The sequence below is a fragment of the Leopardus geoffroyi genome, chromosome C1 (genome assembly GCF_018350155.1).
Source record: "Leopardus geoffroyi isolate Oge1 chromosome C1, O.geoffroyi_Oge1_pat1.0, whole genome shotgun sequence".
In the NCBI taxonomy this organism is placed as follows: Eukaryota; Metazoa; Chordata; class Mammalia; order Carnivora; family Felidae; genus Leopardus; species Leopardus geoffroyi.
In genome coordinates, this window is record NC_059328.1 from 22,843,368 (window position 1) to 22,853,911 (window position 10,544).

Genomic DNA, 10,544 nt, shown 5'->3' on the forward strand with positions numbered 1-10,544 from the left:
ATGTGCACAATAGCCCCGTGGGGTGTAAACACTCTTAGCTTCACCTTCTTACATTTGTGTGTGTGTGTGTGTGTGTGTGTGTGTGTGCCCGTGCACACCTTGCTTTCTCATTTCAAGAAAAAAACACCCTTGTTTAGAAAGGTTTTATTGGGGCGCCTGGGTGGTTCAGTCGGTCAAGCGTCCTACTCTGAATTTTGGCTCAGGTCATGATCTCACGGTTCATGGGTTCGAGCTCTGCACTGACAGCGAGAAGCCTGCTTGGGACTCGCTCTCTCTCCCCCTCTCTCTCTCTGCCCCTCCTCTGCTCACTCATGTGTACTCTCTCAATAAAGAACTAAATAAATGAACTAAAAAAAAGTTTTTTTTTTTAAAGGTTTTACCAATAGGGAAACTCATTTCAGAAAGGAACTGTAAAATAAAAATTCACTGTAACCACAGTCCTGTCCCAAGGTTTCAGATTGTCCAGTATCAGAGACACAGGCAGTCTGTACATCGGGGACAAGAAGGGCATCTGTAGATGAGGCCAACGTACGGGGCGGAACGGGGGAACTGAGAACCCGAGAAGGCACCCCGCTCCTTCCCTCCCTCCGCTAGGTGTAACTGAGGTGTGTTTTCACAAGCTTCTGTCAACTTCTTCGTCTCGTTGTTTCAAAAACTGTCGCCCATCACACTGCAGGCTCCTTGTGGGGGTTCTGCAGTCGGTGGTAACGGAGAAGCAGAGCGGCGGGTTTCCCTTCCCCATCACCCCCACCCGCTCCTGACTACAGCAGGGCCCCGGGCCTTCCCTGTCACCCTGGGAGACCAGAGACCCCCTTGGCATCCGGGCTCCTGGCTGGATCTGCGGACGTGCAGAGGGTCTGGCTGGGCGCCCCCGGTGACTGCTTCTGAGCAGGTCCTTCCGAGCCTCTGTGAGGCCCCCGCCAGCGCCGGGTTCCTCTGGAGCACAGCGCGTCCCCTTCCTTCACCCGCGGTGCTGGGCCCGCAGCGGCAGCCTGGGGACACGTGGGGGAAGCCGGATGGAACTTGAAAAAGGAAACTGACCACGAGTTTCAGGGCTGCCTGAGACCTTGAAGGCGAAGTGTTTACAAATCAAAATCCTTCTCCGTAGGCCCCTGGAGAGCAGGGCACTTCAAAGGAGCCTTCGACAAATCCTTTTGCACACTGCGCAATCCCTTTCCCCGGGCAGTGGCCCTCTCGCCCCAGCTGGGACACGCATGAGCACCCACGTGGGCACGCCTTCGTACGCCCGCACGCACACGCACGCACGTGTACGTAGTACGCACACAGACACCGCCAAGGTAATATAAGCTCGCTGGGAAAATAAAAACCACTCGAACAGCGCAGCAATGTAAAATGGTCAGCTTTCCCGCGTTCCTCTCCACTTCCTCTCATCTAAGATACTCACTATTAACTTTTGGGGCGGGGAGGGGTGGGGGGGGGGGGAGTTACAATCCGCTTAGACTAGGGATGTCTCCCGGCTCAGCCTCAGAGAGGACTTGGATCGATTTCTAAAAATCACAACGAGTTGGGGGCGCCTGGGTGGCTCAGTCGGTTGGGCGTCCGACTTCAGCCCAGGTCACGATCTCGCAGTTGACGAGTTCCAGCCCCGCGTCGGGCTCTGTGCCGACAGCTCGGAGCCTGGAGCCTGCTTCGGATTCTGTGTCTCCCTCTCTGTCTGCCCCTCCCCTCCTCATGCTCTGTCTCTCTCTGTCTCAAAAATAAATAAAACCATTTACAAAATAAATAAATAAAAACCACAACGAGTGGGAAATTTCAGGACACGCAGAGACGGAATCGTCGGTCCCCATTCCGTGGGAAGGACGGGGCCACGCTGGTCCCGTCCTCCTCCCGGAAGGCAGGGAAGCCAGCTTTCTGACTGGCCCTGAACCCCACATTGACTCAGGCCACAGAGTTCGTGCTTGCCGGGGGCCAGCTTTCCCTTCAGCAGAACCTCTGTCTGCAGGGTGGTGGCCTTTCTGTGCGGCTGGGTTCTGATTCTTCTCCTGACGTCTTCAGGCCAGAACTTGTGGCCGTTGGGGACATCCAGTCACAGCAGCTTTCTTACCTCACTTAAGACACCATTCGAAGCTTACCATTTTTTTGGCGAAAACATTAAGAAGAGACTAGTTTCTAGAGATTAAGAGATTAGTTTCTAAGAGGGAGTAAATTCTAGAAAGGAACTTGCCGCCCTCTGTCTTCTCTTCGCTCTGGGCAGCAGGGACGATGACTTTTTTTTTTTTTTTTTTTTTTCTGGGGAAGACTCTCAAGAGGGTGCGGAACTTTATACAAGAGCCATAGGTGGTGTCCATGGCTGGGTCATCCCAGACTGAGGAGTGAGCCGGGAGGGTGTCTGGGGAGGAGGACCCCGGGCAGAGAACCAGCAAGTGCAAGGGGCCTGGGGCAGGAGAAGGCTTGGCAGGTTCAAGGGAAAGCAAGCAGGCCAGTGGGGCCGGAGTGGAGGGAGCAGAGAGGACAAGAGCAGGAGTGAGGCCAGTGAGGAGGCTGGGGTCAGGGGTTCCGTAGATGTAGGTCTAGGCCGTTCATCGTAAGGACTCCACGTTTTTCTTTAATGAGGGCGTTGAAAGCTTCTGGGCAGAGGAGAGACAAACCTGACGGGGTGACATGTGATCTCTGTGCTGTTCTTGGAGGTACAGACTCTTGGAGAAAACGGGAGGAAGTGGGGAGAGCAGCCAGGGGGCTACTGAGATGATCCAGGATATGACAGGGATGGGGGCCCGGGGCAGGGGAGGGGGGACATGGAGGTAATGAGAAGTGGTCATGTTCCAGATTTCTTTCGAAGGAGAGCCACCAGGGCTGCCGACAGATGTGACACAGGGTGGGAGCAGACGAGGGGGGTCCAGCCTGACCCCGGGTTTCTGGCCCCAGCACTGGGAGAATGGCATTGCCCACACTGAAATGAGGGAAAGACAGGGCTGGGGAACGGGCTGTCATTTGGGACCTGTGAGTTGTGAGATCCTGTTGGACACCCACGGGAGGTGCTGAATGGCGGTGCACGTTCAGGGACAGGCTGGGCTCGGGCGTGAATCTGGGGACCATCGGTGTACAAACAGCATGTAGAGGTAGATGAGTCTGATGAGGTTCCCAAATGAGGGAGAGGGAATTAGGAGAAGAGGACAAAGGACGGAGTCCAAGGACAGCACCGGGTCTATGGGTCAAGGGGCCAAAAAGGAACCAGCAAAGAAGACTGGATAGGAACAGCCAGGGAGGGAGGAGGAAAGTCAGGACAGGGTTCCAGAGAGACGTGAGTGACTATGTCAAACGCTCACAGGTCAAGGGTCTTTGGGAGCGGACCCTTAGCCCAATACGCCGGTCCCTGGTGACCTGGACAGGGGCAGCTATGGTGGATGTGGGGGAGGCAAGTCTGGGTTCAGAGAGAGACATTACAAATGGCAGGTACGCTGACTCTTTTGAGGTGCTTGACCGTAAAAGCGAGCAAAAGTAGCAGGAGAGGGTTAGTTTTGTTTTGGAGTTGTTGTTTGGCGATTGGAGAAATAACCCCGTGTTGTATGCTGATGGGAACGCTCCCTTACAGAGAGAAAATTCAGGCTGCAGGGGCAAGGAAGGGATACTGGGGGGAGCACCCTTGAGCAGCTGAGAGGGAAAGTACTTTTGTGCCCAATGGCCTCAGAGAGTTCCAGTTGTCACAGGGTCTCAGATCCGGGAAGGATTTCCTCCTGGGCCCCCCTGGAAGAATGCTCCTCCCTCAAGATGGTTATCTGTGCGCATACAATTTTTATGCAAAGTAGCTGCATGCTATTCATATTTTTCATCAAATGGGTTTTTTTAATTCAAAAATATATGAGGGCTAGCCTCCTGAGCCAGTGCCCCCCCGGGACCACACTCATTTCGCATTGATGAATCAATGCACAGATTGATTGACTATTATATCATCTCCAATCGTTGCTATTAGATTTTTACAAATGATGTGGATGTCCTCGCAGACATAAACACACACTCCTGGGTATTTCAGAATGATCGACTCCTGGGAGTTAAATGGCTGGGACAAAGGGTACGTGCGTTCTGAATTCTGATAGATGCCTGCTCAAACGTCATCCACAAAGGTTACCCCTGGGAACGTCCCACGGGCAGGACGTGAGAGAGGGGGTGTCACACGGGCCGGGGAGGTGGTTTGCGTGTGGACTTTCCATGGCAGTGGTTCAGCCTGAACGTGGTGCCGGAACCGTAAGGGGTGAACCACCACAACTCGGGTCACCTTCGGGCTGCGGGGACGCACCCACCAGGCTGCTCCGGGGCTGGAGGGACAGAGAACTGGAAGGAGGGGAGAGAGCAGGGGAGCAGGGGCAGCAGCACAGAGCTGGGGAGCGGTGGGTGCCCTGGGGCAGGGAGTCAGGGCTCTGGCTGGCCCTGCGAACCTCTCCTGCGAGCCCCCCTGGCAAGGGGTTGGCCTCCCCCTGCGCAATCACAACAACCGAGCCCTGCAGGTGCAAGGAGGTAAGGGACGGGAGATGAGGTCGTCGGTGTTGGGGCAGCGACAGCAGGCTGCCCGCTGACAGTCACCTCCCTCCTCTTCCCTACTGACAAATCCCCCTCTCGTTTGTGGACAGCAATTTCCCAGCTTAAAAACCTCACACTCCCCCCCACCCCCACCCCACCAACCAGTCAGTCTTGTGACACAGCTCAGGGCCACCAGGCAGGGCAGAGGTTGTCACATGGCATCAGCCGGGCTCACCGCGGCCCCCCCACTGCCCGTCCTGAAAGAGACCCCTCGGCCCAGGTGGAGTGGCTGTGCTGCGACCTCAGGGGGCGTCCTCACATGCCAAGGACTCTGAAGGGAAACCAAGGAGGAGGCCGGGCCCCGGGGCATCTTGGAGCTGCTGGGCCTTCCCCGGGGCCCCTGCCTCCTCAGGAAGAAAACCTGATTTGTTTACTCCTGTCGCTCAGGCCCCTCTTACTCTGAGGAATGCCATCCTAACTGTGCCAGTAGCCGTGTGCGGTGACAGGACACCAGACTGGCCTCCAGGAGAGCCGTCCCCCCTCCTCTCCACTGCCCGCCAGCTGCGAGGGGCCCAGGGACCCAGCCTTCCCCCATCGGTTCCCAGGGCAGCGCTCCCAGGATGCCAGCTGGGCGGGAACAAGGGAGGCCAACGTCCCAGAAACTCTTCAAAGGCTTCGGTCCTGGAAGGAGGAGGCGGGGCTGGTCCTAGCTCGGACTGGTCAGCAGCTGACCTTGGATGACCCGCAGCTGCCCTCTGGCCCCCCACCGTCTCCTGTTTCAGTAGAGAGTAGACGGATACACCTTGCAAAAGGGCACACTGTTCAGGGGAGAGGGGCTGTCAGTGCGGAAGTATGACTTCAGGATGGCTGACGTTCCCCCCCGGGGCCATGAGGACCACGGCTCGGGGCTGGTGCAGGCAGCAGGCAGGGGTGTGGTGGGAGAGCACTACCCTGGGAGCCGGGAGCCCTTCTGCTACATCACTCTGCCGGCCTTGGAATGCTCCTCCTCTCCTGGACCTCGGTTTCCTCCCCCGTCACACACAGGGTTTGGGCTGGATGACCACGACCGGCCTCGCCATCTCTTGTACTCTGGGAGTTAACTTCAGTGCTTGTGCAGACCAGCAGGGAGGCAGGGCCCAGGCGACAGAGGTTGGGGTCGGCTCTGTAGTCATGAGTGTGAAGTGTGGAGAACCCCAGGACCCTCAGAGAGAGGTCTCCGCAGGGCCCAGGTGGACGCACCTACTGAGATGTCATCTGGACAATGACTGCATGAATTCTGGACCACGCAGGCTGGTCTTGCTGGGTTGAGTGAGTGAGGCTCATCTTGCAAAGAGTTCTCTGTGGTTTAGAAGTGGCTCTGAGTAGGTGGATGTCTGCTGGGACAAGTTCTGTCTAGGAAGACCTGGGTCTCCCACTAATGCGCTGTGTGATCTTGATTTAAAGTCTATTTCGATTTCAAGTCTGACATTATAGCCACCCCTGTAGTCTTTGGATTTACTGTTGGCATGGAATATCTTTTTCCATCTTTTCACTCCCGATCGATTTGTGTCTTCGGATCAAAAGTGAGTCTCTTAAGGACTGCATAGAGTTGCATCATGTGTCCATATTGCCCACCTCTGTCTTTTGAGTAGAGAATTTAATCCATTTACATGTAATTAGTGGTAAGAAGGGACTTTTCATTCGTCATTTTGTTATTTATATTTTATATGCCTAGGAGCCTCATTGCTCCTCAGCTCCTGAGTTGCTGTATTCTGTTTTGTTGGTAATTGTTACAGTGAAACATTTTGATTCTTCTCATTTCCTTTTTTGTACATGCTGTAGCTGTTTTGTTTGCGGTTGCCATGGGGACTGCAGCCAGCATCCTAAAGCTGTAACACTCTCATTGGAATGTATGCCAGCTTAGCTTCAATAACATGCAAAAACCCTGCACCTTGCAGCTCTGTCCCCACCCCCGTTCACTTACTGATGTCACAAAAGCACATCTTTATTCACTGTGTGTCCAAACACACAGCCTAATAATTTTTGAATGCATGAGTCTCTTAAATTGCGTAGAAAACAAAAGGTAGAGTTATAAACTGAAGTTACGGTGCTCCCATAGTACGTATGTTGCTTCCCTTGATGGTGTCCCGTGGGTCCACTGGGCCGTGTTCACCTGTTTAAAACTCTTTTTCCTTCTGTTGCTTACCGCCATTAATTCCCAAGGTCCTATCTTCAAACTCACTGACTCTTCTACTTGCCCAAGTTTGCTTCAGAATCCCTCCAGTGATGTTTCCATCTCAGGGACATTATACTTTTCAGCTCTAGACTTTCTTCTTTGTATACTTTTATGTTTTCTAATTCTTTATTGATATTTCCATCTTATTCACGCATCCCTGTCTTGAGTTTGTTCACACCTGATTTTAGGGCTTTGCCCAACTTTGAGATAGTTGTTTCAAGGTCACTTTCTGGTAAATCTGCCATCTGGCCTTTCTCGAGAACAGCTTTTGTTTATTTCTTTTTTTCCTATGAATGGGCCATACTTCTGTGTTTCTGTTATTGTTGTTGTTGAAAATTAGACATTTGAATCTTATAGGATGGTAACTCTAGAAAATAGATTCTTCCCCCTTTTGCCAGGGTTCACTGGGGTTTTTATTTTGTTTGTTGGGTTTTTGTAGACTGTCTCTGTACCAGGGATCAGCCTGAAGTATAAATTTATGGTCTTCTCAGGCTTGCCAGAACCTGTGCCCTCCCATGGGCATGTACCATAACTTTCTGAATTCCTCTGTATATTCATTGCTTCAGAATGTCTTCATACTTTTTTTTTAATGTTTATTTATTTTTGAGAGAGAGAGAGAGAAACAGAGCACAAGTGGAGGAGAGGCAGAGAGAGACAAAGACACAGATTCCTAAGCAAGCTCCAGGCTCCGAGCTGTCAGCACAGAGCCCGATGCGGGGCTCGAACCCACAAACCGCGAGATCATGACCTGAGCCGAAGTCGAACGCTTAACCAACTGAGCCACCCAGGCACCCCCAGGATACCCTCATTGTTAAATGTCTAGTTCCAGAAAGAGGAAAAAGAGAAAAACTAAGGGGGAAAAATGCCCCAGCCCTGTAAGTCCCCTGAGTTGCTTCAACATGAAGAGGGGAGTCTGGCCACACTCGTGGGGGGAGTCCCAACAGTGGCCGCTCACCTCTGTGTCTGTGCCCCCACAGCCACAAGCACATATCAGCCACCAGGAGGGGCCAGGGACTGGGGAGTGGGTAGCCAAGAGCTGAAGTGAAGTAAAATTAACTCCACTTTAGCGGCCCAGACTCGCTCTAGGGGAAGTTGGGAGCCTTCTAGAGGACAGCAGTCTTCCGAAACCGTTACATCAGACAGATTCTGCCAGCACGGTTTTTGTCCAGGTGGAGAGAGGGATTCCTGGGGCTTCCTACTCCATCATCTTCTCCTGGGCTGTGTGACCTTGACACAGTCGCTCAAGCCCTCTGGGTCTTGCCTGTGAAGGTTAAGGGGGCTGGACCAAGGATTGTGAAGATCCTTTTGACTCTAGAAGTCTGGGATTCTCTACCTCAGGCAACCAGTACTATTGGGGAAATGAGATGCGATTAGCCATAACGCATAACTATTTGCATTTTCCCCCTTTATGTGGTTTCTGTTAATACCCTTTCTTTGATTTCCCTCCACCTTTAACTTATTAGGGGGCACCTCTCGGCTTTTATGGCCTCATTCCCGTTCATTCTCCTGCTGATAAAGCCGGACCCTCCCCACTCTCAGCCCCAGGCTTGTGAGGAGGGATTGACCTCACTCTTGGGATGGACCCGGATCAGCCTAAGCCAGTCAACGCAATCCAAACCTCCGTGCAATCTGATGGTGCAGGGGCGGAGGCTGCAGTCTCTTAGTTCAATGGCCCAGGACTTTGGGTCAACCTGAAGAGAGATAATTTTTCTCTTTACTGGACCAGATGTCTGGAAGGAAGACATCTGGTCACCAGGACAGGGGTCTGCGAGTGGTCTTGCCTGGGAGAGAGGTGCTAAACGATGAAGGAAGAAACAGGTCCTGGTAGAATCACTCGAGCCCCTGAATCAAACTCCTTCTGTGTCTGAGCTTTCCTGTTTGTAGAACCCAGTAAGTCCCTTCCGGGCTCCAGCCAGGTTGCACTGAAGGTCCCGTCACAGGAAATGCAAGAGGCTGATGGCTGCTTCCCCTCCAACACCCAAGTCTCCAAGCTGAGACCAGCACAAAACTTTTGCTGCCTCAGCTTCTTCCCCACCCCGGGGGTGTGAGTTACATTCCTCTCCTGCTGCCCCTTTTTCTCCATTTTCTCGCCTCCCACAGAGGCAGCTGCAGAAACCACCCTGTAATGGCATCTCCAAGGGCGAGGGCACATTATCCCCAGACTCTAATGAACCGAGCAGCCCCGTCACGGCCAGGCCGGCCTCACGCAGTGACCGCGAGGGCTGCCGCGTCAGCACCGGGGGTTCCTGGCACGGACTCGCCTTCCTCCGGCAGAGGCGGGTTTGAGCGGAGAGGCCGCCGGTCAGATTTAAAGCTGGGGGTGGGGGTTGAGGGGGGGAGAGGGCAGCCACACGGAGCCCCGGAGAGCCAAGGCTCAATCTGGCGGCCGTCTCAGAAACGACCTTGCTCTGCAGATGTGCAGGCTAAGCCCAGAGAGGCCGAGTGACTTCCCCCGGTTTACACAGGGGTCTGGAGACTGAGTTGGGTCCAGAATCCAGATAGCCCCCTTCCGAGTCCAGTTCTCCCTCTACCCCGCCAACGTGACCCCCAGGATGAGACCTGTCGCCTCCCGGGCGCCCCCAGGACTGTCTCCTTCCCTTCGGGATTCCGGGCGCCAACGGTGAACCCTCGCTGTGTCCCTGAGTCTGCGTTACACTGGGCACCCCCGGTGACGCGCCAGATTTTCTCCGGTCTCCCGTCCGCAGGCCCCGCAGCCGCAGACGCAGAGTGGAAACGGACGGTCGCCGCCACCGATTCCCGCGACTGAGCTGAGGTCTGAGCCCGGGCCCTGCTCCTTGGCCCAGACCTTGTGGGTGCCCTTCTTTGCCCTGAGTCAGGATCTCCCCCCTCCTGGCCCCCACGGCGGGACATCCCTGCTCTGTCCTGATGCCAGAAGGCCCGGACGACCCTTCTGGCCTCCGGCACCTGCCCCCAGTCTCTCTACATGCCGAGTCTTGTCTCCCAGCCCCTGTAGCTGGGCCTTTCCCCCGACCCTGAGGGAGAGCCTCGTCCAGATCCTGGGGCTACGTGCCCGGTGCCCCCTCCGTGTGCACCCCTCCGTGCATATTCCTGCGGCCAGGTGGTGCCCAGAGCCTCCTCTGACAGTGGGCGATGGGACCGTGAGGGCTGAAAGCCAGGGCCCCACATCACCTCCCACCCAGCTCAGCGCCTCATCTGTGTCCCCCACCCAAGTCACCGGCCACTTCCTTCCCTGAGCACCTACTGTGCGCCAGCCCCGTTGGCAGCTTCCCCTCCCCTGCCAGCCAGGGTGGGTGCCCTCACCTCTCAGGGAAGTCCCCTTTCCTGTTTCCTGCCCTCCCCTGCCTGCAGGAAGGGGACGGATGCAAGGAATCGAAGGGCTCCGAAGAAAAACCCCCGGGGCCGTCAGTGTGGAAGGACGGCGGAGTTTAGAGTCCAGCAGGGCAAGATGTGAACCCGGATTTTGTGACCCAGCAGCTCTGCAACCGTGGGCAAGTCGCTTTGCTTCTTGGGGCATTAGTTCCCTTGGGTTTGGAAAACAAGGACCGTGATTCATGTGTGTTTAGAAATGTGAATTACAGGCTCTGGGCTGATGGCTCAGAGCCTGGAGCCTGTTTCCGATTCTGTGTCTCCCTCTCTCTCTGCCCTTCCCCCGTTCATGCTGTGTCTCTCTCTGTCCCAAAAATAAATAAACGTTGAAAAAAAAAATTTTTAGAAATGTGAATTACATTTCCTGCCCATCTCTCCTTGGTCGGCCTTTCCCCACCCGCCCCCCCAAGACCCCTACGGCTAATTAATAGGATTGGAGTGGACACCCTGTCCAGGCTGGGCAAATCCGATCCCCTCCCTGAGAACTTCAGTTTAAGATGAGGAC

The 10,544-nt window shown here is 54.7% G+C and overlaps 1 long non-coding RNA gene across 2 annotated transcripts; it reads left to right on the forward strand.

Moving 5' to 3' along the window:
• Positions 1-1,268: 1,268 nt before the first annotated feature.
• LOC123597494 lies at positions 1,269-10,229 on the forward strand. 2 transcript variants are annotated; one of them, XR_006712138.1, is made up of 3 exons: positions 1,269-1,356; positions 9,397-9,464; positions 10,022-10,229. It is a non-coding gene; the product is annotated as an uncharacterized LOC123597494 (long non-coding RNA). The 2 variants fall into 2 exon arrangements; XR_006712137.1 differs by lacking the exon at positions 1,269-1,356 and having other exon boundaries at positions 9,065-9,464.
• The last annotated feature ends 315 nt before the right edge of the window (positions 10,230-10,544 follow it).